This window comes from Phyllobates terribilis, unplaced genomic scaffold (assembly GCF_046119375.1).
Source record: "Phyllobates terribilis strain yellow unplaced genomic scaffold, ASM4611937v1 Scaffold_134__1_contigs__length_4944459, whole genome shotgun sequence".
In the NCBI taxonomy this organism is placed as follows: domain Eukaryota; kingdom Metazoa; phylum Chordata; class Amphibia; order Anura; family Dendrobatidae; genus Phyllobates; species Phyllobates terribilis.
The window spans coordinates 1,965,789-1,993,491 of NW_027362894.1; the positions used below are offsets into that span (position 1 = coordinate 1,965,789).

The window sequence follows — 27,703 nt, forward strand, 5'->3', positions numbered from 1 at the left end:
CCCTAGCCGAAGCCGGAGAAGAGCCGTTTTCGTGCTCCCAGCTTCCATCTAGGCTGCCACCCTAGTGGAGCTGGAGCCTGTGTTGGTTTCTCAGCCCAAAGCTGACCGGACCTCCGACCGGGTTTATAAAAATTCCCCTTCCTAGCCCGGAGGCCAGGAATAGGGGGGGTTGCTCAGAAAGTATGATTGGCAAAGGTGCGGCGTGCTACGAAGCCAAGTCTTTCTGGGGTTCCCAGTCCCAGTAAGCTTGGACTCCCACCAGGGCGCCTACTCCTGGGGCACATTGCTCCAAAGCCCTCACACTTACCCAGACTAGTGACTTCGATCCTGGAGGGCCATGTTTTCCATCAGATAACTCTATGAGCCACCTGGCGTACTAACAAGTGCACCAAACCAGTGTGTAATATGCATCAATTTACTAGGGCAGCCCAAGGACAAAACTGCCTTTTCAAATGATACTACACTTGATCTTAGCCAAAAGGCCGAGAAGCGATAACCAGAATTGGTTTCAAACTACGGAGCCACCCAAGGATCCTGAAAAGTCCATTTGTGGAGATGAGCTCCTGGACTCCCGTTAAGAAGACATGTTGTCAACCTCTAGATCCCTTACATGCCTGCACTTTTCGGCTTGCTGCTGCTGCAATCCACGCGTTTTAGATCTGCATAACTCCACCTCTTTAAACACAGCACCTTCACCCCCTGCTGTTCCCACCCGCCTCAACACCGTTGGAAGGGAGGAGAACCAATTAAGGCGGGGGGTGGGGTGGAACGAGCAGCTGTCTACCCTTAGCAGGAGGGCTGCTGATTACATACCTCTCCTGCTGCTGCTGCTGCTGCTGCTGGCTGTCCAGCAGCAGACTGAAGGTGGCTGCTGCTGTGCACAGGTATATAAAGGCTCAGAGCCTATTATGACACGCGCAGCCAGCGTTCCATTGCCACATTCCATCTACTGCAGGCAGGATACCTGGCTGGCTGAATGTCGCTGAGAAGCTCACAGAGACCGCCATAAGCAACAGTTTAACAGAATGCCACAGACTAATCAACCAAACTTTTTGGGTTGGGTTCTCTTTTATAGTCTGCAGGCATTAAATGAAAGAAGTCAGTGTTCCAGCAGAGGGAGACAACGTTTCAGAAAAGGCATTGTAGCAAACCAAAAAAGAAATTTTAAGCGCAGCAGAGTAACCAGCGCACATACCTGTTAGCTCAGGTGAGTTTAAAAGGCTGCTGTTGATAACAAGGGCATTTGCTAAATAGATGGTGTGTGTGCAACAATATACTGAAAGGTCAATTATATTGTGCAGCTTATCTCACCACCTGTAGTTATTTAGGTGAAAGCTCCAAAATGCTTGCCTAATATGTCTGTTTATCCAAAAGGAAGTAAAAAGGGAGAGCTAGAAAGATAGCATTTCATTACATTACATGGCAATGCAATGCACAGTTGCTGAAGTTGAACCAAAATGAGCTTGTAATCTGGCTTCTGCAACTTTGAACATGAAAAATCCAATGAGGAGAAGAAAAGCAAAGCCAAAGAGTCCATCCCAAAATCCGACAAACAAGCAAAATGAACAAAAAACATTGAATTCAATTCTTTCTGATTTTAGAAACTGCATTAAAGAAGGGGTGCACCGGTCCTGGAGATACTGCAATACCAGGTCAATGCGTGGAGTGGACAGAGCAAGCTCTTTTTCCATCTCCCTGTTCTAAAAATCCATTTAATATATGGTCCCCAGATAAGGGACGTATCAGATATTAAACTGATAAGAACAGATTTTTTGATTGAAGCTGCATCCAAGGCACTGAAAAATGTGACCGAAGTCACACCAAAACAGCGCACGAGGCGAGGATTCATGTGGACCCTTCCCGGAGGAGAGGGTCCCCAATAAACCATCCTCATCCCTCCGAGCCAGAAGGCCACAGCGAGGGTCAGGGATCTCCGATGCTCTCCCTAGCCGAAGCCGGAGAAGAGCCGTTTTCGTGCTCCCAGCTTCCATCTAGGCTGCCACCCTAGTGGAGCTGGAGCCTGTGTTGGTTTCTCAGCCCAAAGCTGACCGGACCTCCGACCGGGTTTATAAAAATTCCCCTTCCTAGCCCGGAGGCCAGGAATAGGGGGGGTTGCTCAGAAAGTATGATTGGCAAAGGTGCGGCGTGCTACGAAGCCAAGTTTTCTGGGGTTCCCAGTCCCAGTAAGCTTGGACTCCCACCAGGGCGCCTACTCCTGGGGCACATTGCTCCAAAGCCCTCACACTTACCCAGACTAGTGACTTCGATCCTGGAGGGCCATGTTTTCCATCAGATAACTCTATGAGCCACCTGGCGTACTAACAAGTGCACCAAACCAGTGTGTAATATGCATCAATTTACTAGGGCAGCCCAAGGACAAAACTGCCTTTTCAAATGATACTACACTTGATCTTAGCCAAAAGGCCGAGAAGCGATAACCAGAATTGGTTTCAAACTACGGAGCCACCCAAGGATCCTGAAAAGTCCATTTGTGGAGATGAGCTCCTGGACTCCCGTTAAGAAGACATGTTGTCAACCTCTAGATCCCTTACATGCCTGCACTTTTCGGCTTGCTGCTGCTGCAATCCACGCGTTTTAGATCTGCATAACTCCACCTCTTTAAACACAGCACCTTCACCCCCTGCTGTTCCCACCCGCCTCAACACCGTTGGAAGGGAGGAGAACCAATTAAGGTGGGGGGTGGGGTGGAATGAGCAGCTGTCTACCCTTAGCAGGAGTGCTGCTGATTACATACCTCTCCTGCTGCTGCTGCTGCTGCTGCTGGCTGTCCAGCAGCAGACTGAAGGTGGCTGCTGCTGTGCACAGGTATATAAAGGCTCAGAGCCTATTATGACACGCGCAGCCAGCGTTCCATTGCCACATTCCATCTACTGCAGGCAGGATACCTGGCTGGCTGAATGTCGCTGAGAAGCTCACAGAGACCGCCATAAGCAACAGTTTAACAGAATGCCACAGACTAATCAACCAAACTTTTTGGGTTGGGTTCTCTTTTATAGTCTGCAGGCATTAAATGAAAGAAGTCAGTGTTCCAGCAGAGGGAGACAACGTTTCAGAAAAGGCATTGTAGCAAACCAAAAAAGAAATTTTAAGCGCAGCAGAGTAACCAGCGCACATACCTGTTAGCTCAGGTGAGTTTAAAAGGCTGCTGTTGATAACAAGGGCATTTGCTAAATAGATGGTGTGTGTGCAACAATATACTGAAAGGTCAATTATATTGTGCAGCTTATCTCACCACCTGTAGTTATTTAGGTGAAAGCTCCAAAATGCTTGCCTAATATGTCTGTTTATCCAAAAGGAAGTAAAAAGGGAGAGCTAGAAAGATAGCATTTCATTACATTACATGGCAATGCAATGCACAGTTGCTGAAGTTGAACCAAAATGAGCTTGTAATCTGGCTTCTGCAACTTTGAACATGAAAAATCCAATGAGGAGAAGAAAAGCAAAGCCAAAGAGTCCATCCCAAAATCCGACAAACAAGCAAAATGAACAAAAAACATTGAATTCAATTCTTTCTGATTTTAGAAACTGCATTAAAGAAGGGGTGCACCGGTCCTGGAGATACTGCAATACCAGGTCAATGCGTGGAGTGGACAGAGCAAGCTCTTTTTCCATCTCCCTGTTCTAAAAATCCATTTAATATATGGTCCCCAGATAGGGGACGTATCAGATATTAAACTGATAAGAACAGATACTACACTTGATCTTAGCCAAAAGGCCGAGAAGCGATAACCAGAATTGGTTTCAAACTACGGAGCCACCCAAGGATCCTGAAAAGTCCATTTGTGGAGATGAGCTCCTGGACTCCCGTTAAGAAGACATGTTGTCAACCTCTAGATCCCTTACATGCCTGCACTTTTCGGCTTGCTGCTGCTGCAATCCACGCGTTTTAGATCTGCATAACTCCACCTCTTTAAACACAGCACCTTCACCCCCTGCTGTTCCCACCCGCCTCAACACCGTTGGAAGGGAGGAGAACCAATTAAGGCGGGGGGTGGGGTGGAACGAGCAGCTGTCTACCCTTAGCAGGAGGGCTGCTGATTACATACCTCTCCTGCTGCTGCTGCTGCTGGCTGTCCAGCAGCAGACTGAAGGTGGCTGCTGCTGTGCACAGGTATATAAAGGCTCAGAGCCTATTATGACACGCGCAGCCAGCGTTCCATTGCCACATTCCATCTACTGCAGGCAGGATACCTGGCTGGCTGAATGTCGCTGAGAAGCTCACAGAGACCGCCATAAGAAACAGTTTAACAGAATGCCACAGACTAATCAACCAAACTTTTTGGGTTGGGTTCTCTTTTATAGTCTGCAGGCATTAAATGAAAGAAGTCAGTGTTCCAGCAGAGGGAGACAACGTTTCAGAAAAGGCATTGTAGCAAACCAAAAAAGAAATTTTAAGCGCAGCAGAGTAACCAGCGCACATACCTGTTAGCTCAGGTGAGTTTAAAAGGCTGCTGTTGATAACAAGGGCATTTGCTAAATAGATGGTGTGTGTGCAACAATATACTGAAAGGTCAATTATATTGTGCAGCTTATCTCACCACCTGTAGTTATTTAGGTGAAAGCTCCAAAATGCTTGCCTAATATGTCTGTTTATCCAAAAGGAAGTAAAAAGGGAGAGCTAGAAAGATAGCATTTCATTACATTACATGGCAATGCAATGCACAGTTGCTGAAGTTGAACCAAAATGAGCTTGTAATCTGGCTTCTGCAACTTTGAACATGAAAAATCCAATGAGGAGAAGAAAAGCAAAGCCAAAGAGTCCATCCCAAAATCCGACAAACAAGCAAAATGAACAAAAAACATTGAATTCAATTCTTTCTGATTTTAGAAACTGCATTAAAGAAGGGGTGCACCGGTCCTGGAGATACTGCAATACCAGGTCAATGCGTGGAGTGGACAGAGCAAGCTCTTTTTCCATCTCCCTGTTCTAAAAATCCATTTAATATATGGTCCCCAGATAGGGGACGTATCAGATATTAAACTGATAAGAACAGATAAGGTTTCAACATAAATTTATTCAGATATAAAAAAGTACAAAAACACATTATTCTTATTTACAGCGTTAATAGAGCTCTTTCCACAGACAATATTAGTACAAAATAGTATTCCACATGTAAAAACACCATCTTCTATTCGCTTCGTGTTTACCCACATCTTTGACATCTTTCAAATAATAAATATACATTTCGCTTAAAACCATTCTAATACAATCATTGATGGAAATACAGTCACGTTTGAACAACAAAATATTCCTCACTTTCCACATAGCACTTTTTGCACAATTTATTATACACCAGCATATTTTGGTTTGATGTAAAGTTGGGCAATTAAAAAGTCCGTATAAAACATATTCGTGACAAAAGTCTTTCAGACCACAAACCCATTTCAAAAGCACCCCCAGTCTCCGCCAAAGTTCTTGCGCATAAAAACAGTTCCAAAACAGATGTAAAACCGTCTCATCACTTCCACACGAGTCTCTAGGACATTTTGCCCGCGCCGCCAGGCCTCTCCTGTGCTGAAAGTCTCTAGTTGGGAGGCACTGGTGGACGGACATCCAGGCAAGGTCTTTATGAATATTTGCGAGAAACTTTCCAAACACATTCCTCCAGACTCGCTTGGATCTGCTCCAGGAAAAGTTGATTACTTCAGATACTCTTTCTTCCCTTCTCAGATGAGTTATCAATTTCCTTCGGTCTTGAAGAATATCAGTATCCAAGTCTCTTAATTTATAATTTCTACATACTTTCTCTAAGATGATAAGATGCTTTGGGGGACATAATAAAACAGGCGAAGATAAGGATGGCCGTAGCCATCTCTTAAAAACATAACCACAAGTATATTTTAAAAACAGACTAAAAACACTGTTAGAATTAAGAAGCTTAAAACAGAAACAGAAGAAATTTATATACAAAAACATGCTCAAATCCGGGACATCCTTTCCACCATTTTGATGCCTTTTATACATTTCTGTGCGTTTTACTTTTTCCATCTTCGAGCCCCAAATAAATATAAACATGCAGCGAGTCAGCTTTTTGAGCATTAAGTCGGAGGGAGGGTACACAATTGCAACATATAACATCATTGGCAATAATACAGACTTAATAATTAGAACTTTCCCTTCGATTGACAAACTACGCAAATTCCAAAAGGATAGTTTCTTCACCATTTTCTCCTGGACCTCCCCCCAACTCACAACCCCGTCATTTTCTTTATTAAAAGTAATGCCCAAAATTTTAACTTTATCACACTTCATTTTGACTGCTGGTAGGTCCACTGTATCCCAGGAACCAATTGTCAAACACTCAGTTTTATTAAAATTCAACTTAAAACCTGAAGCCTGACTAAAAAAACTGGTACACCTCACCACCCTCCGGAGGGAAGCAGGATCCGTGCAGATGGCAGTAACATCGTCCATATACCCGAAGACTTTAATTTGGGCCCCCCCTCCACCCGGAACAGGGACCCCACGGATCACTTTATCTTTCCTAATTTGGCATAATAAAGGCTCCATAGCACAAATAAACAGGATCGGGGACAAAGGGCAGCCCTGCTTCACTCCGGATTCCAGCGGTATTTCACCTGTTAAGAAGCCATTAACAGAGATTTGACAATATGAATCTTTATACAAAATCTTAATTAGAGACATGATAAAATCCGGGATCGCCATCTTCTTTAAAATACTAAAAAGATACTTGTGCGATACCCTGTCGAACGCCTTCTCAAAGTCCAGCGCCAACAGGGCTAAATTCTGACCACGATCCCTAGTATACCATATTGCATCTCTTATGACATTTAACACCTCCGCAATACTCCTTCCCGGTACACCACAAACTTGTTCTGGTTGTATCAACTTATCAATTATCATTTTAAGCCGGCATGCAATAAATTTGGCTAATACTTTATAATCCATGTTGAGGAGGGTGATAGGCCTCCAATTTGCAAGGTCCTCACGAGCCCCTTTCTTTTTAAAGATCAAGGACACTATTCCCCTCCTCCATCCCTTGGGCAACCGTTTACACTTAAAAACCTCCTTAAAAAGTGCTAAAAGATCATCCTTTAAAATATCCCAGAAAGTCAGATAAAATTCGACGGGGAGACCGTCTGCTCCCGGAGCTTTGCCCTTTGAAAAACTTTTAAAAATGTTAAAAAGTTCCTCTAAGCTAAAATCCCGTATTAAAAACTCCTGATCTGACTGATTCAACTTAAAATCTAGGACATTAAGAGCATCTTGTAAAAAGGAATCATCCACACTTTTCTCACTAAAAAGGAGTCGGTAAAAATCAAAAGCCACGTTCTTCATGCCCTGTATAGTGGATTCTTCACCTAAACAAGTAATCGCATCTTTCCTCTCCATTGCTTTTTTAAAAAAGAAGCGTGTACATTTTTCATCTTCTTCTAACTGCTTTACCATTGAATTAAAAATAACCTCTCTCCCCTTCTGCTCCAAAAGTGTATGTATTTCTGCTTTTAGGCTGACAATGTCTTCCTCCACCTCCAACCCAATCTCTTTAAATTTATAAAGTGTCTGCAGCCTAGTATTTAGATTTGAGAAAAATTGTTTTTTCTGTCTTGATTTCTTCCTCCCTGCCGTGATAAAAAAAAGCCTAATTTTATTTTTAATCTTTTCCCACCAAGACAACATTTTTATATAAGGAGGCCTATGTTGTCTCCATTCCTGGTAGGCTGTACAAAAATCCGACCTTATCTGAGGATCCTCCAGCAGATGTGTCCCCAAACGCCACAGTCCTTTGTTTATTCTCTGCTCTCCTTGGTATTCTAACTGTAATTTTAACATTTTGTGATCGGAAAATAAATTAGACATTAGATCAAACATCACCGGCTTAAAATCCACAGATAAAAACATAAAATCGATCCTAGAGGCCACTCCCCGACCGGACCATGTAAATCCAGGGTCCGTCGGTGAAAGAGACCTCCAGGCATCGCATAGCTTAAAATCAGTTTGAAAATTTTTTAGCAGAAAACATGACTTATCCAACTTACGGAGAGGGTCCCCTCCTACTCGTTGTTCGCCGACACTAAGGCAGTTGAAATCCCCACCTATCAGGAGGGGAGAAGACCCAACACAAAATACAGGCAAAATTTCAAACAATTGGATGCGCTCTTGCTTGTCGGGGGGAGCATACACATTAATTATGCGAAAACTAAAATTATTAATATGCAAATGTACTAACATTGCCCTGCCTGGTGTAATCTCTGTAACAGAGGAAAACACGATGTTATTACCACGACAGAGCAAACCCACTCCAGCAGACCTATTCACATTTGAGCCGGACCACACTGACGGTCCCGACTTCCAATCCTTTTTAAGCTCGTCATAATTAATTGAGTGTTGTAGTCCACATTCCTGCAATAAACACACATCAAAGTCTAAAGTCTCTAAATATTGAAAAAGAGCAGCCCTGCGAACAGGGCTCTTTAAAGATCTCACATTCAGTGAGAGGCATTTTATGGACGGCATTAAAGTCAAGGTGGGAGGGAGTCATCCAGAATCATCTTGACCTGTTCAGGACTATGATCCAACAGTGCCTCCAAGATCCCTGACTCCGGGGAAAAGGAAATGTTCATTGGATCCGAGGCAGTGACCGGGTATCCAGCTCCTGCTCCCTGCAGCCACAAATCACCGACACCCAAGGAAACATCCGGTGAATCCGGACAGACATCCGCACGCATCTTTTTCCCGCTGGGTTCAGGTAGGTCACTAGTGCAATCTTCTCCCACTACTGCCTCATGGTCTCTCTTCTCGAGGTCGTCACCTAGGGAAAAACACACTGCGTCCTGCTGGCTCGACACTTGAATAGCATCTGGGGCCTTCGCAGCAGGGCCCACCAGTGCCAACATACTGGGGGCACCCTGCTCCAGCACACCAGAAACACACACATCTTCAGGGGCCATCGACACAGAGACACCCTCCCGAACAGAAGAGCATCCCTGCTCCGGTCCCTGGACGGACCGCCCATAGTCCCCTTTTTGCGGGGGCTTCTTCTTTGCCACCTCCACTACAGAGGGGCCAGTAGAGCTTAGCTCAGTCCTGTCAAGGGGATCCTCCCCGACGGACACTGAGGGGGAGCTAGAGATTGTCTTCGCCAGGGACCCCCAGTTGCCTCTGCATATGTCCGTACCTTGGTTCTCTGGGGGCAACTCCGGAATACATGTCCATCCTCCCCGCACAGATTACACTGTTTCTTGTGAGGACAGTCTTTCGTCAAGTGTCCATACTGGCTGCAATTATTACAACGGGCAGCCCTCCTCTCCTGGCAAGCGTCTTGGGTATGCCCCATTGTGCCACAATTCCTACAATACAAGGGCATACCTTGATAGAAGAGGTATCCTCGGCTCTTCCCGATTGTGAAGGTGGAGGGAGGGTGCTGTGTTCCTCCGACTCCCGTTGGATCCTTCTTTAATCGTGCCAGGAACCTCCGCTTCCCACACCAAAAATTAACTGCATTTTTATTTTTTCCTAAAAAGGACACGTCATCGCAATAGCGACGCAAGAAAGTCAAAATATCCAGCACTTCCACAAAAGGGTTAGGGAAGTGAACCACAATCTGGACTTCTTCATAAACAAATAATAAGGAAAAAATCAAACCTTCCATTTCGTCCATGTGGCTATTTTCGTTCACTTTCTGGACCAGTTGTTGGCAGCACCCTTGACTCCTAAAAGTGATGGTGTAGGTACCTTTCGATTCGTTGTCCTGGAAGCAGAAGATGTCCTCTCTACTAAATCCCAGAAGTCCAAGAAGGATGATGTTCCAAACATACTGGATGTTTTTCTCACAGCGAAACTTCTCCAAAACGTCAATTCGCACTGTATTTCTCATCCGGGGTTCACCCGATGCATATGACAGCACAGCCGGCATCTCTTCCAAAAAAAGTACGCCAACTACGGAAAGAAAAAAAAGGCATATGCCTTTTTAGGGGATCACTTCCCGTTGCTCCCGGACTAAGCCTCTCTCCCTATAGCAGCAGGGGGGTGAAGTCCCTCCGAAGAGGAACGATCCCCCCAGGCCGAGAGAGAGGGTACCGGAAGCACCCAGATAGACAACAACCAAACAGACAAGCTGTAGGATCGAAGCCAAAAGGCCGAGAAGCGATAACCAGAATTGGTTTCAAACTACAGAGCCACCCAAGGATCCTGAAAAGTCCATTTGTGGAGATGAGCTCCTGGACTCCCGTTAAGAAGACATGTTGTCAACCTCTAGATCCCTTACATGCCTGCACTTTTCGGCTTGCTGCTGCTGCAATCCACGCGTTTTAGATCTGCATAACTCCACCTCTTTAAACACAGCACCTTCACCCCCTGCTGTTCCCACCCGCCTCAACACCGTTGGAAGGGAGGAGAACCAATTAAGGCGGGGGGTGGGGTGGAACGAGCAGCTGTCTACCCTTAGCAGGAGGGCTGCTGATTACATACCTCTCCTGCTGCTGCTGCTGCTGCTGCTGGCTGTCCAGCAGCAGACTGAAGGTGGCTGCTGCTGTGCACAGGTATATAAAGGCTCAGAGCCTATTATGACACGCGCAGCCAGCGTTCCATTGCCACATTCCATCTACTGCAGGCAGGATACCTGGCTGGCTGAATGTCGCTGAGAAGCTCACAGAGACCGCCATAAGCAACAGTTTAACAGAATGCCACAGACTAATCAACCAAACTTTTTGGGTTGGGTTCTCTTTTATAGTCTGCAGGCATTAAATGAAAGAAGTCAGTGTTCCAGCAGAGGGAGACAACGTTTCAGAAAAGGCATTGTAGCAAACCAAAAAAGAAATTTTAAGCGCAGCAGAGTAACCAGCGCACATACCTGTTAGCTCAGGTGAGTTTAAAAGGCTGCTGTTGATAACAAGGGCATTTGCTAAATAGATGGTGTGTGTGCAACAATATACTGAAAGGTCAATTATATTGTGCAGCTTATCTCACCACCTGTAGTTATTTAGGTGAAAGCTCCAAAATGCTTGCCTAATATGTCTGTTTATCCAAAAGGAAGTAAAAAGGGAGAGCTAGAAAGATAGCATTTCATTACATTACATGGCAATGCAATCCACAGTTGCTGAAGTTGAACCAAAATGAGCTTGTAATCTGGCTTCTGCAACTTTGAACATGAAAAATCCAATGAGGAGAAGAAAAGCAAAGCCAAAGAGTCCATCCCAAAATCCGACAAACAAGCAAAATGAACAAAAAACATTGAATTCAATTCTTTCTGATTTTAGAAACTGCATTAAAGAAGGGGTGCACCGGTCCTGGAGATACTGCAATACCAGGTCAATGCGTGGAGTGGACAGAGCAAGCTCTTTTTCCATCTCCCTGTTCTAAAAATCCATTTAATATATGGTCCCCAGATAGGGGACGTATCAGATATTAAACTGATAAGAACAGATACTACACTTGATCTTAGCCAAAAGGCCGAGAAGCGATAACCAGAATTGGTTTCAAACTACGGAGCCACCCAAGGATCCTGAAAAGTCCATTTGTGGAGATGAGCTCCTGGACTCCCGTTAAGAAGACATGTTGTCAACCTCTAGATCCCTTACATGCCTGCACTTTTCGGCTTGCTGCTGCTGCAATCCACGCGTTTTAGATCTGCATAACTCCACCTCTTTAAACACAGCACCTTCACCCCCTGCTGTTCCCACCCGCCTCAACACCGTTGGAAGGGAGGAGAACCAATTAAGGCGGGGGGTGGGGTGGAACGAGCAGCTGTCTACCCTTAGCAGGAGGGCTGCTGATTACATACCTCTCCTGCTGCTGCTGCTGCTGCTGCTGCTGGCTGTCCAGCAGCAGACTGAAGGTGGCTGCTGCTGTGCACAGGTATATAAAGGCTCAGAGCCTATTATGACACGCGCAGCCAGCGTTCCATTGCCACATTCCATCTACTGCAGGCAGGATACCTGGCTGGCTGAATGTCGCTGAGAAGCTCACAGAGACCGCCATAAGCAACAGTTTAACAGAATGCCACAGACTAATCAACCAAACTTTTTGGGTTGGGTTCTCTTTTATAGTCTGCAGGCATTAAATGAAAGAATTCAGTGTTCCAGCAGAGGGAGACAACGTTTCAGAAAAGGCATTGTAGCAAACCAAAAAAGAAATTTTAAGCGCAGCAGAGTAACCAGCGCACATACCTGTTAGCTCAGGTGAGTTTAAAAGGCTGCTGTTGATAACAAGGGCATTTGCTAAATAGATGGTGTGTGTGCAACAATATACTGAAAGGTCAATTATATTGTGCAGCTTATCTCACCACCTGTAGTTATTTAGGTGAAAGCTCCAAAATGCTTGCCTAATATGTCTGTTTATCCAAAAGAAAGTAAAAAGGGAGAGCTAGAAAGATAGCATTTCATTACATTACATGGCAATGCAATGCACAGTTGCTGAAGTTGAACCAAAATGAGCTTGTAATCTGGCTTCTGCAACTTTGAACATGAAAAATCCAATGAGGAGAAGAAAAGCAAAGCCAAAGAGTCCATCCCAAAATCCGACAAACAAGCAAAATGAACAAAAAACATTGAATTCAATTCTTTCTGATTTTAGAAACTGCATTAAAGAAGGGGTGCACCGGTCCTGGAGATACTGCAATACCAGGTCAATGCGTGGAGTGGACAGAGCAAGCTCTTTTTCCATCTCCCTGTTCTAAAAATCCATTTAATATATGGTCCCCAGATAGGGGACGTATCAGATATTAAACTGATAAGAACAGATTTCTATTTTGAAAGCCCGAATTCGTGTACAAAACCCGAGTGCGCTTAAAAAAGTGACAAGTGCAACAAAAAAAGTGCACTAGGATGCTGGTCTTCTTGAAACCCTCTCCAAAAGGAGAAGGGTCCCCCAAACCATTCCCCGTCCCTCCGAGCCAAAAGGCCACAGCGAGGAACAGGGACAAAAAGCCACCTCCAGCCGAAGCCAGAGGCGACCCAATCTTACCCCCAGCACCTGCCCGAGTTCTCACCCGAGCAAGGCACTGGGCGCCAAAGACTGTGCTCCCCTCCCGGAAGAGGGGAGCCAACAACGCTCTCCTCCCGAAAGAGGAGAGCCAGGGGGTTCAGGGGGGAGCGGAACCTGATGGCCACACACTCCCCCCCTAGACCTGCCAAGAGAGGAACCCGTAAGGGAACCGCATCCCGACAAAATCCTAGTAGGACGTGACACACGTGAATAAGTGGACACACAGTGACAAAGAAATTAAATAAATAGTGAAGGTTTCACAGTATAATACTGCCCGGACCTTCGACCGGGAATTGAAAAATTCCCCATCCTAAGGCCAGAAGGCCCGGAATAAGGGTGTGTGCGAAGAAAGAAAATTTGAAGTGCTTGTGCAAATGTACCATAAACTCAAGTGGGGTTCCCAATCCCAGTGAGTTAAGGCACCCCAGGGTCACCACTCCTGGGGCACTTCACACTTCGGGCTTTCGATCTTCCCCGGCCCAATGGCGTCGATCCAGGGGGGCCATGCTTTCCACCAGATGACTATATTAGCCACCTGGCGTACTAACAAGCGCCTAAACCCCAGTGTGCATAATGTATCAATCTACTAGGGCGGCCAACATCCAAAACCGCCTTTTCGAAAGATACTACACTTGATCTTAGCCAAAAGGCCGAGAAGCGATAACCAGAATTGGTTTCAAACTACGGAGCCACCCAAGGATCCTGAAAAGTCCATTTGTGGAGATGAGCTCCTGGACTCCCGTTAAGAAGACATGTTGTCAACCTCTAGATCCCTTACATGCCTGCACTTTTCGGCTTGCTGCTGCTGCAATCCACGCGTTTTAGATCTGCATAACTCCACCTCTTTAAACACAGCACCTTCACCCCCTGATGTTCCCACCCGCCTCAACACCGTTGGAAGGGAGGAGAACCAATTAAGGCGGGGGGTGGGGTGGAACGAGCAGCTGTCTACCCTTAGCAGGAGGGCTGCTGATTACATACCTCTCCTGCTGCTGCTGCTGCTGCTGGCTGTCCAGCAGCAGACTGAAGGTGGCTGCTGCTGTGCACAGGTATATAAAGGCTCAGAGCCTATTATGACACGCGCAGCCAGCGTTCCATTGCCACATTCCATCTACTGCAGGCAGGATACCTGGCTGGCTGAATGTCGCTGAGAAGCTCACAGAGACCGCCATAAGCAACAGTTTAACAGAATGCCACCGACTAATCAACCAAACTTTTTGGGTTGGGTTCTCTTTTATAGTCTGCAGGCATTAAATGAAAGAAGTCAGTGTTCCAGCAGAGGGAGACAACGTTTCAGAAAAGGCATTGTAGCAAACCAAAAAAGAAATTTTAAGCGCAGCAGAGTAACCAGCGCACATACCTGTTAGCTCAGGTGAGTTTAAAAGGCTGCTGTTGATAACAAGGGCATTTGCTAAATAGATGGTGTGTGTGCAACAATATACTGAAAGGTCAATTATATTGTGCAGCTTATCTCACCACCTGTAGTTATTTAGGTGAAAGCTCCAAAATGCTTGCCTAATATGTCTGTTTATCCAAAAGGAAGTAAAAAGGGAGAGCTAGAAAGATAGCATTTCATTACATTACATGGCAATGCAATGCACAGTTGCTGAAGTTGAACCAAAATGAGCTTGTAATCTGGCTTCTGCAACTTTGAACATGAAAAATCCAATGAGGAGAAGAAAAGCAAAGCCAAAGAGTCCATCCCAAAATCCGACAAACAAGCAAAATGAACAAAAAACATTGAATTCAATTCTTTCTGATTTTAGAAACTGCATTAAAGAAGGGGTGCACCGGTCCTGGAGATACTGCAATACCAGGTCAATGCGTGGAGTGGACAGAGCAAGCTCTTTTTCCATCTCCCTGTTCTAAAAATCCATTTAATATATGGTCCCCAGATAGGGGACGTATCAGATATTAAACTGATAAGAACAGATACTACACTTGATCTTAGCCAAAAGGCCGAGAAGCGATAACCAGAATTGGTTTCAAACTACGGAGCCACCCAAGGATCCTGAAAAGTCCATTTGTGGAGATGAGCTCCTGGACTCCCGTTAAGAAGACATGTTGTCAACCTCTAGATCCCTTACATGCCTGCACTTTTCGGCTTGCTGCTGCTGCAATCCACGCGTTTTAGATCTGCATAACTCCACCTCTTTAAACACAGCACCTTCACCCCCTGCTGTTCCCACCCGCCTCAACACCGTTGGAAGGGAGGAGAACCAATTAAGGCGGGGGGTGGGGTGGAACGAGCAGCTGTCTACCCTTAGCAGGAGGGCTGCTGATTACATACCTCTCCTGCTGCTGCTGCTGCTGCTGGCTGTCCAGCAGCAGACTGAAGGTGGCTGCTGCTGTGCACAGGTATATAAAGGCTCAGAGCCTATTATGACACGCGCAGCCAGCGTTCCATTGCCACATTCCATCTACTGCAGGCAGGATACCTGGCTGGCTGAATGTCGCTGAGAAACTCACAGAGACCGCCATAAGCAACAGTTTAACAGAATGCCACAGACTAATCAACCAAACTTTTTGGGTTGGGTTCTCTTTTATAGTCTGCAGGCATTAAATGAAAGAAGTCAGTGTTCCAGCAGAGGGAGACAACGTTTCAGAAAAGGCATTGTAGCAAACCAAAAAAGAAATTTTAAGCGCAGCAGAGTAACCAGCGCACATACCTGTTAGCTCAGGTGAGTTTAAAAGGCTGCTGTTGATAACAAGGGCATTTGCTAAATAGATGGTGTGTGTGCAACAATATACTGAAAGGTCAATTATATTGTGCAGCTTATCTCACCACCTGTAGTTATTTAGGTGAAAGCTCCAAAATGCTTGCCTAATATGTCTGTTTATCCAAAAGGAAGTAAAAAGGGAGAGCTAGAAAGATAGCATTTCATTACATTACATGGCAATGCAATGCACAGTTGCTGAAGTTGAACCAAAATGAGCTTGTAATCTGGCTTCTGCAACTTTGAACATGAAAAATCCAATGAGGAGAAGAAAAGCAAAGCCAAAGAGTCCATCCCAAAATCCGACAAACAAGCAAAATGAACAAAAAACATTGAATTCAATTCTTTCTGATTTTAGAAACTGCATTAAAGAAGGGGTGCACCGGTCCTGGAGATACTGCAATACCAGGTCAATGCGTGGAGTGGACAGAGCAAGCTCTTTTTCCATCTCCCTGTTCTAAAAATCCATTTAATATATGGTCCCCAGATAGGGGACGTATCAGATATTAAACTGATAAGAACAGATACTACACTTGATCTTAGCCAAAAGGCCGAGAAGCGATAACCAGAATTGGTTTCAAACTACGGAGCCACCCAAGGATCCTGAAAAGTCCATTTGTGGAGATGAGCTCCTGGACTCCCGTTAAGAAGACATGTTGTCAACCTCTAGATCCCTTACATGCCTGCACTTTTCGGCTTGCTGCTGCTGCAATCCACGCGTTTTAGATCTGCATAACTCCACCTCTTTAAACACAGCACCTTCACCCCCTGCTGTTCCCACCCGCCTCAACACCGTTGGAAGGGAGGAGAACCAATTAAGGCGGGGGGTGGGGTGGAACGAGCAGCTGTCTACCCTTAGCAGGAGGGCTGCTGATTACATACCTCTCCTGCTGCTGCTGCTGCTGCTGCTGGCTGTCCAGCAGCAGACTGAAGGTGGCTGCTGCTGTGCACAGGTATATAAAGGCTCAGAGCCTATTATGGCACGCGCAGCCAGCGTTCCATTGCCACATTCCATCTACTGCAGGCAGGATACCTGGCTGGCTGAATGTCGCTGAGAAGCTCACAGAGACCGCCATAAGCAACAGTTTAACAGAATGCCACAGACTAATCAACCAAACTTTTTGGGTTGGGTTCTCTTTTATAGTCTGCAGGCATTAAATGAAAGAAGTCAGTGTTCCAGCAGAGGGAGACAACGTTTCAGAAAAGGCATTGTAGCAAACCAAAAAAGAAATTTTAAGCGCAGCAGAGTAACCAGCGCACATACCTGTTAGCTCAGGTGAGTTTAAAAGGCTGCTGTTGATAACAAGGGCATTTGCTAAATAGATGGTGTGTGTGCAACAATATACTGAAAGGTCAATTATATTGTGCAGCTTATCTCACCACCTGTAGTTATTTAGGTGAAAGCTCCAAAATGCTTGCCTAATATGTCTGTTTATCCAAAAGGAAGTAAAAAGGGAGAGCTAGAAAGATAGCATTTCATTACATTACATGGCAATGCAATGCACAGTTGCTGAAGTTGAACCAAAATGAGCTTGTAATCTGGCTTCTGCAACTTTGAACATGAAAAATCCAATGAGGAGAAGAAAAGCAAAGCCAAAGAGTCCATCCCAAAATCCAACAAACAAGCAAAATGAGCAAAAAACATTGAATTCAATTCTTTCTGATTTTAGAAACTGCATTAAAGAAGGGGTGCACCGGTCCTGGAGATACTGCAATACCAGGTCAATGCGTGGAGTGGACAGAGCAAGCTCTTTTTCCATCTCCCTGTTCTAAAAATCCATTTAATATATGGTCCCCAGATAGGGGACGTATCAGATATTAAACTGATAAGAACAGATACTACACTTGATCTTAGCCAAAAGGCCGAGAAGCGATAACCAGAATTGGTTTCAAACTACGGAGCCACCCAAGGATCCTGAAAAGTCCATTTGTGGAGATGAGCTCCTGGACTCCCGTTAAGAAGACATGTTGTCAACCTCTAGATCCCTTACATGCCTGCACTTTTCGGCTTGCTGCTGCTGCAATCCACGCGTTTTAGATCTGCATAACTCCACCTCTTTAAACACAGCACCTTCACCCCCTGCTGTTCCCACCCGCCTCAACACCGTTGGAAGGGAGGAGAACCAATTAAGGCGGGGGGTGGGGTGGAACGAGCAGCTGTCTACCCTTAGCAGGAGGGCTGCTGATTACATACCTCTCCTGCTGCTGCTGCTGCTGCTGCTGGCTGTCCAGCAGCAGACTGAAGGTGGCTGCTGCTGTGCACAGGTATATAAAGGCTCAGAGCCTATTATGACACGCGCAGCCAGCGTTCCATTGCCACATTCCATCTACTGCAGGCAGGATACCTGGCTGGCTGAATTTCGCTGAAAAGCTCACAGAGACCGCCATAAGCAACAGTTTAACAGAATGCCACAGACTAATCAACCAAACTTTTTGGGTTGGGTTCTCTTTTATAGTCTGCAGGCATTAAATGAAAGAAGTCAGTGTTCCAGCAGAGGGAGACAACGTTTCAGAAAAGGCATTGTAGCAAACCAAATAAGAAATTTTAAGCGCAGCAGAGTAACCAGCGCACATACCTGTTAGCTCAGGTGAGTTTAAAAGGCTGCTGTTGATAACAAGGGCATTTGCTAAATAGATGGTGTGTGAGCAACAATATACTGAAAGGTCAATTATATTGTGCAGCTTATCTCACCACCTGTAGTTATTTAGGTGAAAGCTCCAAAATGCTTGCCTAATATGTCTGTTTATCCAAAAGGAAGTAAAAAGGGAGAGCTAGAAAGATAGCATTTCATTACATTACATGGCAATGCAATGCACAGTTGCTGAAGTTGAACCAAAATGAGCTTGTAATCTGGCTTCTGCAACTTTGAACATGGAAAATCCAATGAGGAGAAGAAAAGCAAAGCCAAAGAGTCCATCCCAAAATCCAACAAACAAGCAAAATGAACAAAAAACATTGAATTCAATTCTTTCTGATTTTAGAAACTGCATTAAAGAAGGGGTGCACCGGTCCTGGAGATACTGCAATACCAGGTCAATGCGTGGAGTGGACAGAGCAAGCTCTTTTTCCATCTCCCTGTTCTAAAAATCCATTTAATATATGGTCCCCAGATAGGGGACGTATCAGATATTAAACTGATAAGAACAGATACTACACTTGATCTTAGCCAAAAGGCCGAGAAGCGATAACCAGAATTGGTTTCAAACTACGGAGCCACCCAAGGATCCTGAAAAGTCCATTTGTGGAGATGAACTCCTGGACTCCCGTTAAGAAGACATGTTGTCAACCTCTAGATCCCTTACATGCCTGCACTTTTCGGCTTGCTGCTGCTGCAATCCACGCGTTTTAGATCTGCATAACTCCACCTCTTTAAACACAGCACCTTCACCCCCTGCTGTTCCCACCCGCCTCAACACCGTTGGAAGGGAGGAGAACCAATTAAGGCGGGGGGTGGGGTGGAACGAGCAGCTGTCTACCCTTAGCAGGAGGGCTGCTGATTACATACCTCTCCTGCTGCTGCTGCTGCTGCTGGCTGTCCAGCAGCAGACTGAAGGTGGCTGCTGCTGTGCACAGGTATATAAAGGCTCAGAGCCTATTATGACACGCGCAGCCAGCGTTCCATTGCCACATTCCATCTACTGCAGGCAGGATACCTGGCTGGCTGAATGTCGCTGAGAAGCTCACAGAGACCGCCATAAGCAACAGTTTAACAGAATGCCACAGACTAATCAACCAAACTTTTTGGGTTGGGTTCTCTTTTATAGTCTGCAGGCATTAAATGAAAGAAGTCAGTGTTCCAGCAGAGGGAGACAACGTTTCAGAAAAGGCATTGTAGCAAACCAAAAAAGAAATTTTAAGCGCAGCAGAGTAACCAGCGCACATACCTGTTAGCTCAGGTGAGTTTAAAAGGCTGCTGTTGATAACAAGGGCATTTGCTAAATAGATGGTGTGTGTGCAACAATATACTGAAAGGTCAATTATATTGTGCAGCTTATCTCACCACCTGTAGTTATTTAGGTGAAAGCTCCAAAATGCTTGCCTAATATGTCTGTTTATCCAAAAGGAAGTAAAAAGGGAGAGCTAGAAAGATAGCATTTCATTACATTACATGGCAATGCAATGCACAGTTGCTGAAGTTGAACCAAAATGAGCTTGTAATCTGGCTTCTGCAACTTTGAACATGAAAAATCCAATGAGGAGAAGAAAAGCAAAGCCAAAGAGTCCATCCCAAAATCCAACAAACAAGCAAAATGAACAAAAAACATTGAATTCAATTCTTTCTGATTTTAGAAACTGCATTAAAGAAGGGGTGCACCGGTCCTGGAGATACTGCAATACCAGGTCAATGCGTGGAGTGGACAGAGCAAGCTCTTTTTCCATCTCCCTGTTCTAAAAATCCATTTAATATATGGTCCCCAGATAGGGGACGTATCAGATATTAAACTGATAAGAACAGATACTACACTTGATCTTAGCCAAAAGGCCGAGAAGCGATAACCAGAATTGGTTTCAAACTACGGAGCCACCCAAGGATCCTGAAAAGTCCATTTGTGGAGATGAGCTCCTGGACTCCCGTTAAGAAGACATGTTGTCAACCTCTAGATCCCTTACATGCCTGCACTTTTCGGCTTGCTGCTGCTGCAATCCACGCGTTTTAGATCTGCATAACTCCACCTCTTTAAACACAGCACCTTCACCCCCTGCTGCTCCCACCCGCCTCAACACCGTTGGAAGGGAGGAGAACCAATTAAGGCGGGGGGTGGGGTGGAACGAGCAGCTGTCTACCCTTAGCAGGAGGGCTGCTGATTACATACCTCTCCTGCTGCTGCTGCTGCTGCTGGCTGTCCAGCAGCAGACTGAAGGTGGCTGCTGCTGTGCACAGGTATATAAAGGCTCAGAGCCTATTATGACACGCGCAGCCAGCGTTCCATTGCCACATTCCATCTACTGCAGGCAGGATACCTGGCTGGCTGAATGTCGCTGAGAAGCTCACAGAGACCGCCATAAGCAACAGTTTAACAGAATGCCACAGACTAATCAACCAAACTTTTTGGGTTGGGTTCTCTTTTATAGTCTGCAGGCATTAAATGAAAGAAGTCAGTGTTCCAGCAGAGGGAGACAACGTTTCAGAAAAGGCATTGTAGCAAACCAAAAAAGAAATTTTAAGCGCAGCAGAGTAACCAGCGCACATACCTTTTAGCTCAGGTGAGTTTAAAAGGCTGCTGTTGATAACAAGGGCATTTGCTAAATAGATGGTGTGTGTGCAACAATATACTGAAAGGTCAATTATATTGTGCAGCTTATCTCACCACCTGTAGTTATTTAGGTGAAAGCTCCAAAATGCTTGCCTAATATGTCTGTTTATCCAAAAGGAAGTAAAAAGGGAGAGCTAGAAAGATAGCATTTCATTACATTACATGGCAATGCAATGCACAGTTGCTGAAGTTGAACCAAAATGAGCTTGTAATCTGGCTTCTGCAACTTTGAACATGAAAAATCCAATGAGGAGAAGAAAAGCAAAGCCAAAGAGTCCATCCCAAAATCCGACAAACAAGCAAAATGAACAAAAAACATTGAATTCAATTCTTTCTGATTTTAGAAACTGCATTAAAGAAGGGGTGCACCGGTCCTGGAGATACTGCAATACCAGGTCAATGCGTGGAGAGGACAGAGCAAGCTCTTTTTCCATCTCCCTGTTCTAAAAATCCATTTAATATATGGTCCCCAGATAGGGGACGTATCAGATATTAAACTGATAAGAACAGATACTACACTTGATCTTAGCCAAAAGGCCGAGAAGCGATAACCAGAATTGGTTTCAAACTACGGAGCCACCCAAGGATCCTGAAAAGTCCATTTGTGGAGATGAGCTCCTGGACTCCCGTTAAGAAGACATGTTGTCAACCTCTAGATCCCTTACATGCCTGCACTTTTCGGCTTGCTGCTGCTGCAATCCACGCGTTTTAGATCTGCATAACTCCACCTCTTTAAACACAGCACCTTCACCCCCTGCTGTTCCCACCCGCCTCAACACCGTTGGAAGGGAGGAGAACCAATTAAGGCGGGGGGTGGGGTGGAACGAGCAGCTGTCTACCCTTAGCAGGAGGGCTGCTGATTACATACCTCTCCTGCTGCTGCTGCTGCTGCTGCTGGCTGTCCAGCAGCAGACTGAAGGTGGCTGCTGCTGTGCACAGGTATATAAAGGCTCAGAGCCTATTATGACACGCGCAGCCAGCGTTCCATTGCCACATTCCATCTACTGCAGGCAGGATACCTGGCTGGCTGAATGTCGCTGAGAAGCTCACAGAGACCGCCAAAAGCAACAGTTTAACAGAATGCCACAGACTAATCAACCAAACTTTTTGGGTTGGGTTCTCTTTTATAGTCTGCAGGCATTAAATGAAAGAAGTCAGTGTTCCAGCAGAGGGAGACAACGTTTCAGAAAAGGCATTGTAGCAAACCAAAAAAGAAATTTTAAGCGCAGCAGAGTAACCAGCGCACATACCTGTTAGCTCAGGTGAGTTTAAAAGGCTGCTGTTGATAACAAGGGCATTTGCTAAATAGATGGTGTGTGTGCAACAATATACTGAAAGGTCAATTATATTGTGCAGCTTATCTCACCACCTGTAGTTATTTAGGTGAAAGCTCCAAAATGCTTGCCTAATATGTCTGTTTATCCAAAAGGAAGTAAAAAGGGAGAGCTAGAAAGATAGCATTTCATTACATTACATGGCAATGCAATGCACAGTTGCTGAAGTTGAACCAAAATGAGCTTGTAATCTGGCTTCTGCAACTTTGAACATGAAAAATCCAATGAGGAGAAGAAAAGCAAAGCCAAAGAGTCCATCCCAAAATCCAACAAACAAGCAAAATGAACAAAAAACATTGAATTCAATTCTTTCTGACTTTAGAAACTGCATTAAAGAAGGGGTGCACCGGTCCTGGAGATACTGCAATACCAGGTCAATGCGTGGAGTGGACAGAGCAAGCTCTTTTTCCATCTCCCTGTTCTAAAAATCCATTTAATATATGGTCCCCAGATAGGGGACGTATCAGATATTAAACTGATAAGAACAGATACTACACTTGATCTTAGCCAAAAGGCCGAGAAGCGATAACCAGAATTGGTTTCAAACTACGGAGCCACCCAAGGATCCTGAAAAGTCCATTTGTGGAGATGAGCTCCTGGACTCCCGTTAAGAAGACATGTTGTCAACCTCTAGATCCCTTACATGCCTGCACTTTTCGGCTTGCTGCTGCTGCAATCCACGCGTTTTAGATCTGCATAACTCCACCTCTTTAAACACAGCACCTTCACCCCCTGCTGTTCCCACCCGCCTCAACACCGTTGGAAGGGAGGAGAACCAATTAAGGCGGGGGGTGGGGTGGAACGAGCAGCTGTCTACCCTTAGCAGGAGGGCTGCTGATTACATACCTCTCCTGCTGCTGCTGCTGCTGCTGCTGCTGGCTGTCCAGCAGCAGACTGAAGGTGGCTGCTGCTGTGCACAGGTATATAAAGGCTCAGAGCCTATTATGACACGCGCAGCCAGCGTTCCATTGCCACATTCCATCTACTGCAGGCAGGATACCTGGCTGGCTGAATGTCGCTGAGAAGCTCACAGAGACCGCCATAAGCAACAGTTTAACAGAATGCCACAGACTAATCAACCAAACTTTTTGGGTTGGGTTCTCTTTTATAGTCTGCAGGCATTAAATGAAAGAAGTCAGTGTTCCAGCAGAGGGAGACAACGTTTCAGAAAAGGCATTGTAGCAAACCAAAAAAGAAATTTTAAGCGCAGCAGAGTAACCAGCGCACATACCTGTTAGCTCAGGTGAGTTTAAAAGGCTGCTGTTGATAACAAGGGCATTTGCTAAATAGATGGTGTGTGTGCAACAATATACTGAAAGGTCAATTATATTGTGCAGCTTATCTCACCACCTGTAGTTATTTAGGTGAAAGCTCCAAAATGCTTGCCTAATATGTCTGTTTATCCAAAAGGAAGTAAAAAGGGAGAGCTAGAAAGATAGCATTTCATTACATTACATGGCAATGCAATGCACAGTTGCTGAAGTTGAACCAAAATGAGCTTGTAATCTGGCTTCTGCAACTTTGAACATGAAAAATCCAATGAGGAGAAGAAAAGCAAAGCCAAAGAGTCCATCCCAAAATCCGACAAACAAGCAAAATGAACAAAAAACATTGAATTCAATTCTTTCTGATTTTAGAAACTGCATTAAAGAAGGGGTGCACCGGTCCTGGAGATACTGCAATACCAGGTCAATGCGTGGAGTGGACAGAGCAAGCTCTTTTTCCATCTCCCTGTTCTAAAAATCCATTTAATATATGGTCCCCAGATAGGGGACGTATCAGATATTAAACTGATAAGAACAGATACTACACTTGATCTTAGCCAAAAGGCCGAGAAGCGATAACCAGAATTGGTTTCAAACTACGGAGCCACCCAAGGATCCTGAAAAGTCCATTTGTGGAGATGAGCTCCTGGACTCCCGTTAAGAAGACATGTTGTCAACCTCTAGATCCCTTACATGCCTGCACTTTTCGGCTTGCTGCTGCTGCAATCCACGCGTTTTAGATCTGCATAACTCCACCTCTTTAAACACAGCACCTTCACCCCCTGCTGTTCCCACCCACCTCAACACCGTTGGAAGGGAGGAGAACCAATTAAGGCGGGGGGTGGGGTGGAACGAGCAGCTGTCTACCCTTAGCAGGAGGGCTGCTGATTACATACCTCTCCTGCTGCTGCTGCTGCTGCTGCTGCTGGCTGTCCAGCAGCAGACTGAAGGTGGCTGCTGCTGTGCACAGGTATATAAAGGCTCAGAGCCTATTATGACACGCGCAGCCAGCGTTCCATTGCCACATTCCATCTACTGCAGGCAGGATACCTGGCTGGCTGAATGTCGCTGAGAAGCTCACAGAGACCGCCATAAGCAACAGTTTAACAGAATGCCACAGACTAATCAACCAAACTTTTTGGGTTGGGTTCTCTTTTATAGTCTGCAGGCATTAAATGAAAGAAGTCAGTGTTCCAGCAGAGGGAGACAACGTTTCAGAAAAGGCATTGTAGCAAACCAAAAAAGAAATTTTAAGCGCAGCAGAGTAACCAGCGCACATACCTGTTAGCTCAGGTGAGTTTAAAAGGCTGCTGTTGATAACAAGGGCATTTGCTAAATAGATGGTGTGTGTGCAACAATATACTGAAAGGTCAATTATATTGTGCAGCTTATCTCACCACCTGTAGTTATTTAGGTGAAAGCTCCAAAATGCTTGCCTAATATGTCTGTTTATCCAAAATGAAGTAAAAAGGGAGAGCTAGAAAGATAGCATTTCATTACATTACATGGCAATGCAATGCACAGTTGCTGAAGTTGAACCAAAATGAGCTTGTAATCTGGCTTCTGCAACTTTGAACATGAAAAATCCAATGAGGAGAAGAAAAGCAAAGCCAAAGAGTCCATCCCAAAATCCAACAAACAAGCAAAATGAACAAAAAACATTGAATTCAATTCTTTCTGATTTTAGAAACTGCATTAAAGAAGGGGTGCACCGGTCCTGGAGATACTGCAATACCAGGTCAATGCGTGGAGTGGACAGAGCAAGCTCTTTTTCCATCTCCCTGTTCTAAAAATCCATTTAATATATGGTCCCCAGATAGGGGACGTATCAGATATTAAACTGATAAGAACAGATACTACACTTGATCTTAGCCAAAAGGCCGAGAAGCGATAACCAGAATTGGTTTCAAACTACGGAGCCACCCAAGGATCCTGAAAAGTCCATTTGTGGAGATGAGCTCCTGGACTCCCGTTAAGAAGACATGTTGTCAACCTCTAGATCCCTTACATGCCTGCACTTTTCGGCTTGCTGCTGCTGCAATCCACGCGTTTTAGATCTGCATAACTCCACCTCTTTAAACACAGCACCTTCACCCCCTGCTGTTCCCACCCGCCTCAACACCGTTGGAAGGGAGGAGAACCAATTAAGGCGGGGGGTGGGGTGGAACGAGCAGCTGTCTACCCTTAGCAGGAGGGCTGCTGATTACATACCTCTCCTGCTGCTGCTGCTGCTGCTGCTGCTGGCTGTCCAGCAGCAGACTGAAGGTGGCTGCTGCTGTGCACAGGTATATAAAGGCTCAGAGCCTATTATGACACGCGCAGCCAGCGTTCCATTGCCACATTCCATCTACTGCAGGCAGGATACCTGGCTGGCTGAATGTCGCTGAGAAGCTCACAGAGACCGCCATAAGCAACAGTTTAACAGAATGCCACAGACTAATCAACCAAACTTTTTGGGTTGGGTTCTCTTTTATAGTCTGCAGGCATTAAATGAAAGAAGTCAGTGTTCCAGCAGAGGGAGACAACGTTTCAGAAAAGGCATTGTAGCAAACCAAAAAAGAAATTTTAAGCGCAGCAGAGTAACCAGCGCACATACCTGTTAGCTCAGGTGAGTTTAAAAGGCTGCTGTTGATAACAAGGGCATTTGCTAAATAGATGGTGTGTGTGCAACAATATACTGAAAGGTCAATTATATTGTGCAGCTTATCTCACCACCTGTAGTTATTTAGGTGAAAGCTCCAAAATGCTTGCCTAATATGTCTGTTTATCCAAAAGGAAGTAAAAAGGGAGAGCTAGAAAGATAGCATTTCATTACATTACATGGCAATGCAATGCACAGTTGCTGAAGTTGAACCAAAATGAGCTTGTAATCTGGCTTCTGCAACTTTGAACATGAAAAATCCAATGAGGAGAAGAAAAGCAAAGCCAAAGAGTCCATCCCAAAATCCGACAAACAAGCAAAATGAACAAAAAACATTGAATTCAATTCTTTCTGATTTTAGAAACTGCATTAAAGAAGGGGTGCACCGGTCCTGGAGATACTGCAATACCAGGTCAATGCGTGGAGTGGACAGAGCAAGCTCTTTTTCCATCTCCCTGTTCTAAAAATCCATTTAATATATGGTCCCCAGATAGGGGACGTATCAGATATTAAACTGATAAGAACAGATACTACACTTGATCTTAGCCAAAAGGCCGAGAAGCGATAACCAGAATTGGTTTCAAACTACGGAGCCACCCAAGGATCCTGAAAAGTCCATTTGTGGAGATGAGCTCCTGGACTCCCGTTAAGAAGACATGTTGTCAACCTCTAGATCCCTTACATGCCTGCACTTTTCGGCTTGCTGCTGCTGCAATCCACGCGTTTTAGATCTGCATAACTCCACCTCTATAAACACAGCACCTTCACCCCCTGCTGTTCCCACCCGCCTCAACACCGTTGGAAGGGAGGAGAACCAATTAAGGCGGGGGGTGGGGTGGAACGAGCAGCTGTCTACCCTTAGCAGGAGGGCTGCTGATTACATACCTCTCCTGCTGCTGCTGCTGCTGCTGCTGCTGGCTGTCCAGCAGCAGACTGAAGGTGGCTGCTGCTGTGCACAGGTATATAAAGGCTCAGAGCCTATTATGACACGCGCAGCCAGCGTTCCATTGCCACATTCCATCTACTGCAGGCAGGATACCTGGCTGGCTGAATGTCGCTGAGAAGCTCACAGAGACCGCCATAAGCAACAGTTTAACAGAATGCCACAGACTAATCAACCAAACTTTTTGGGTTGGGTTCTCTTTTATAGTCTGCAGGCATTAAATGAAAGAAGTCAGTGTTCCAGCAGAGGGAGACAACGTTTCAGAAAAGGCATTGTAGCAAACCAAAAAAGAAATTTTAAGCGCAGCAGAGTAACCAGCGCACATACCTGTTAGCTCAGGTGAGTTTAAAAGGCTGCTGTTGATAACAAGGGCATTTGCTAAATAGATGGTGTGTATGCAACAATATACTGAAAGGTCAATTATATTGTGCAGCTTATCTCACCACCTGTAGTTATTTAGGTGAAAGCTCCAAAATGCTTGCCTAATATGTCTGTTTATCCAAAAGGAAGTAAAAAGGGAGAGCTAGAAAGATAGCATTTCATTACATTACATGGCAATGCAATGCACAGTTGCTGAAGT

At 45.2% G+C, this 27,703-nt stretch overlaps 15 non-coding genes and 3 pseudogenes across 15 annotated transcripts; all 18 read right to left on the reverse strand.

The window, feature by feature from the left end:
- Positions 1-378: 378 nt before the first annotated feature.
- Positions 379-494, reverse strand: LOC141204428 (U2 spliceosomal RNA; annotated as a pseudogene).
- A 1,121-nt stretch (positions 495-1,615) lies between these two features.
- On the reverse strand, positions 1,616-1,797 carry LOC141204241 (U2 spliceosomal RNA). The gene has a single exon (XR_012275208.1). It is a non-coding gene; the product is annotated as a U2 spliceosomal RNA (small nuclear RNA).
- Positions 1,798-2,320: 523 nt separating this feature from the next.
- LOC141204429 (U2 spliceosomal RNA) lies at positions 2,321-2,436 on the reverse strand (annotated as a pseudogene).
- A 1,121-nt stretch (positions 2,437-3,557) lies between these two features.
- On the reverse strand, positions 3,558-3,748 carry LOC141204772 (U2 spliceosomal RNA). Its single transcript, XR_012275628.1, has one exon. It is a non-coding gene; the product is annotated as a U2 spliceosomal RNA (small nuclear RNA).
- A 1,115-nt stretch (positions 3,749-4,863) lies between these two features.
- Positions 4,864-5,046, reverse strand: LOC141204278 (U2 spliceosomal RNA). Its single transcript, XR_012275236.1, has one exon. It is a non-coding gene; the product is annotated as a U2 spliceosomal RNA (small nuclear RNA).
- Positions 5,047-11,255: 6,209 nt separating this feature from the next.
- LOC141204773 (U2 spliceosomal RNA) lies at positions 11,256-11,446 on the reverse strand. Its single transcript, XR_012275629.1, has one exon. It is a non-coding gene; the product is annotated as a U2 spliceosomal RNA (small nuclear RNA).
- Positions 11,447-12,570: 1,124 nt separating this feature from the next.
- Positions 12,571-12,757, reverse strand: LOC141204349 (U2 spliceosomal RNA). The gene has a single exon (XR_012275285.1). It is a non-coding gene; the product is annotated as a U2 spliceosomal RNA (small nuclear RNA).
- A 780-nt stretch (positions 12,758-13,537) lies between these two features.
- Positions 13,538-13,629, reverse strand: LOC141204448 (U2 spliceosomal RNA; annotated as a pseudogene).
- A 1,118-nt stretch (positions 13,630-14,747) lies between these two features.
- Positions 14,748-14,938, reverse strand: LOC141204776 (U2 spliceosomal RNA). Its single transcript, XR_012275630.1, has one exon. It is a non-coding gene; the product is annotated as a U2 spliceosomal RNA (small nuclear RNA).
- A 1,118-nt stretch (positions 14,939-16,056) lies between these two features.
- LOC141204777 (U2 spliceosomal RNA) lies at positions 16,057-16,247 on the reverse strand. The gene has a single exon (XR_012275631.1). It is a non-coding gene; the product is annotated as a U2 spliceosomal RNA (small nuclear RNA).
- A 1,121-nt stretch (positions 16,248-17,368) lies between these two features.
- Positions 17,369-17,559, reverse strand: LOC141204779 (U2 spliceosomal RNA). The gene has a single exon (XR_012275633.1). It is a non-coding gene; the product is annotated as a U2 spliceosomal RNA (small nuclear RNA).
- Positions 17,560-18,680: 1,121 nt separating this feature from the next.
- LOC141204780 (U2 spliceosomal RNA) lies at positions 18,681-18,871 on the reverse strand. Its single transcript, XR_012275634.1, has one exon. It is a non-coding gene; the product is annotated as a U2 spliceosomal RNA (small nuclear RNA).
- A 1,118-nt stretch (positions 18,872-19,989) lies between these two features.
- On the reverse strand, positions 19,990-20,180 carry LOC141204781 (U2 spliceosomal RNA). Its single transcript, XR_012275635.1, has one exon. It is a non-coding gene; the product is annotated as a U2 spliceosomal RNA (small nuclear RNA).
- A 1,118-nt stretch (positions 20,181-21,298) lies between these two features.
- On the reverse strand, positions 21,299-21,489 carry LOC141203932 (U2 spliceosomal RNA). Its single transcript, XR_012274909.1, has one exon. It is a non-coding gene; the product is annotated as a U2 spliceosomal RNA (small nuclear RNA).
- A 1,121-nt stretch (positions 21,490-22,610) lies between these two features.
- On the reverse strand, positions 22,611-22,801 carry LOC141204782 (U2 spliceosomal RNA). Its single transcript, XR_012275636.1, has one exon. It is a non-coding gene; the product is annotated as a U2 spliceosomal RNA (small nuclear RNA).
- Positions 22,802-23,925: 1,124 nt separating this feature from the next.
- On the reverse strand, positions 23,926-24,116 carry LOC141204783 (U2 spliceosomal RNA). Its single transcript, XR_012275637.1, has one exon. It is a non-coding gene; the product is annotated as a U2 spliceosomal RNA (small nuclear RNA).
- A 1,124-nt stretch (positions 24,117-25,240) lies between these two features.
- Positions 25,241-25,431, reverse strand: LOC141204784 (U2 spliceosomal RNA). The gene has a single exon (XR_012275638.1). It is a non-coding gene; the product is annotated as a U2 spliceosomal RNA (small nuclear RNA).
- Positions 25,432-26,555: 1,124 nt separating this feature from the next.
- LOC141204785 (U2 spliceosomal RNA) lies at positions 26,556-26,746 on the reverse strand. Its single transcript, XR_012275639.1, has one exon. It is a non-coding gene; the product is annotated as a U2 spliceosomal RNA (small nuclear RNA).
- Positions 26,747-27,703: the final 957 nt, after the last annotated feature.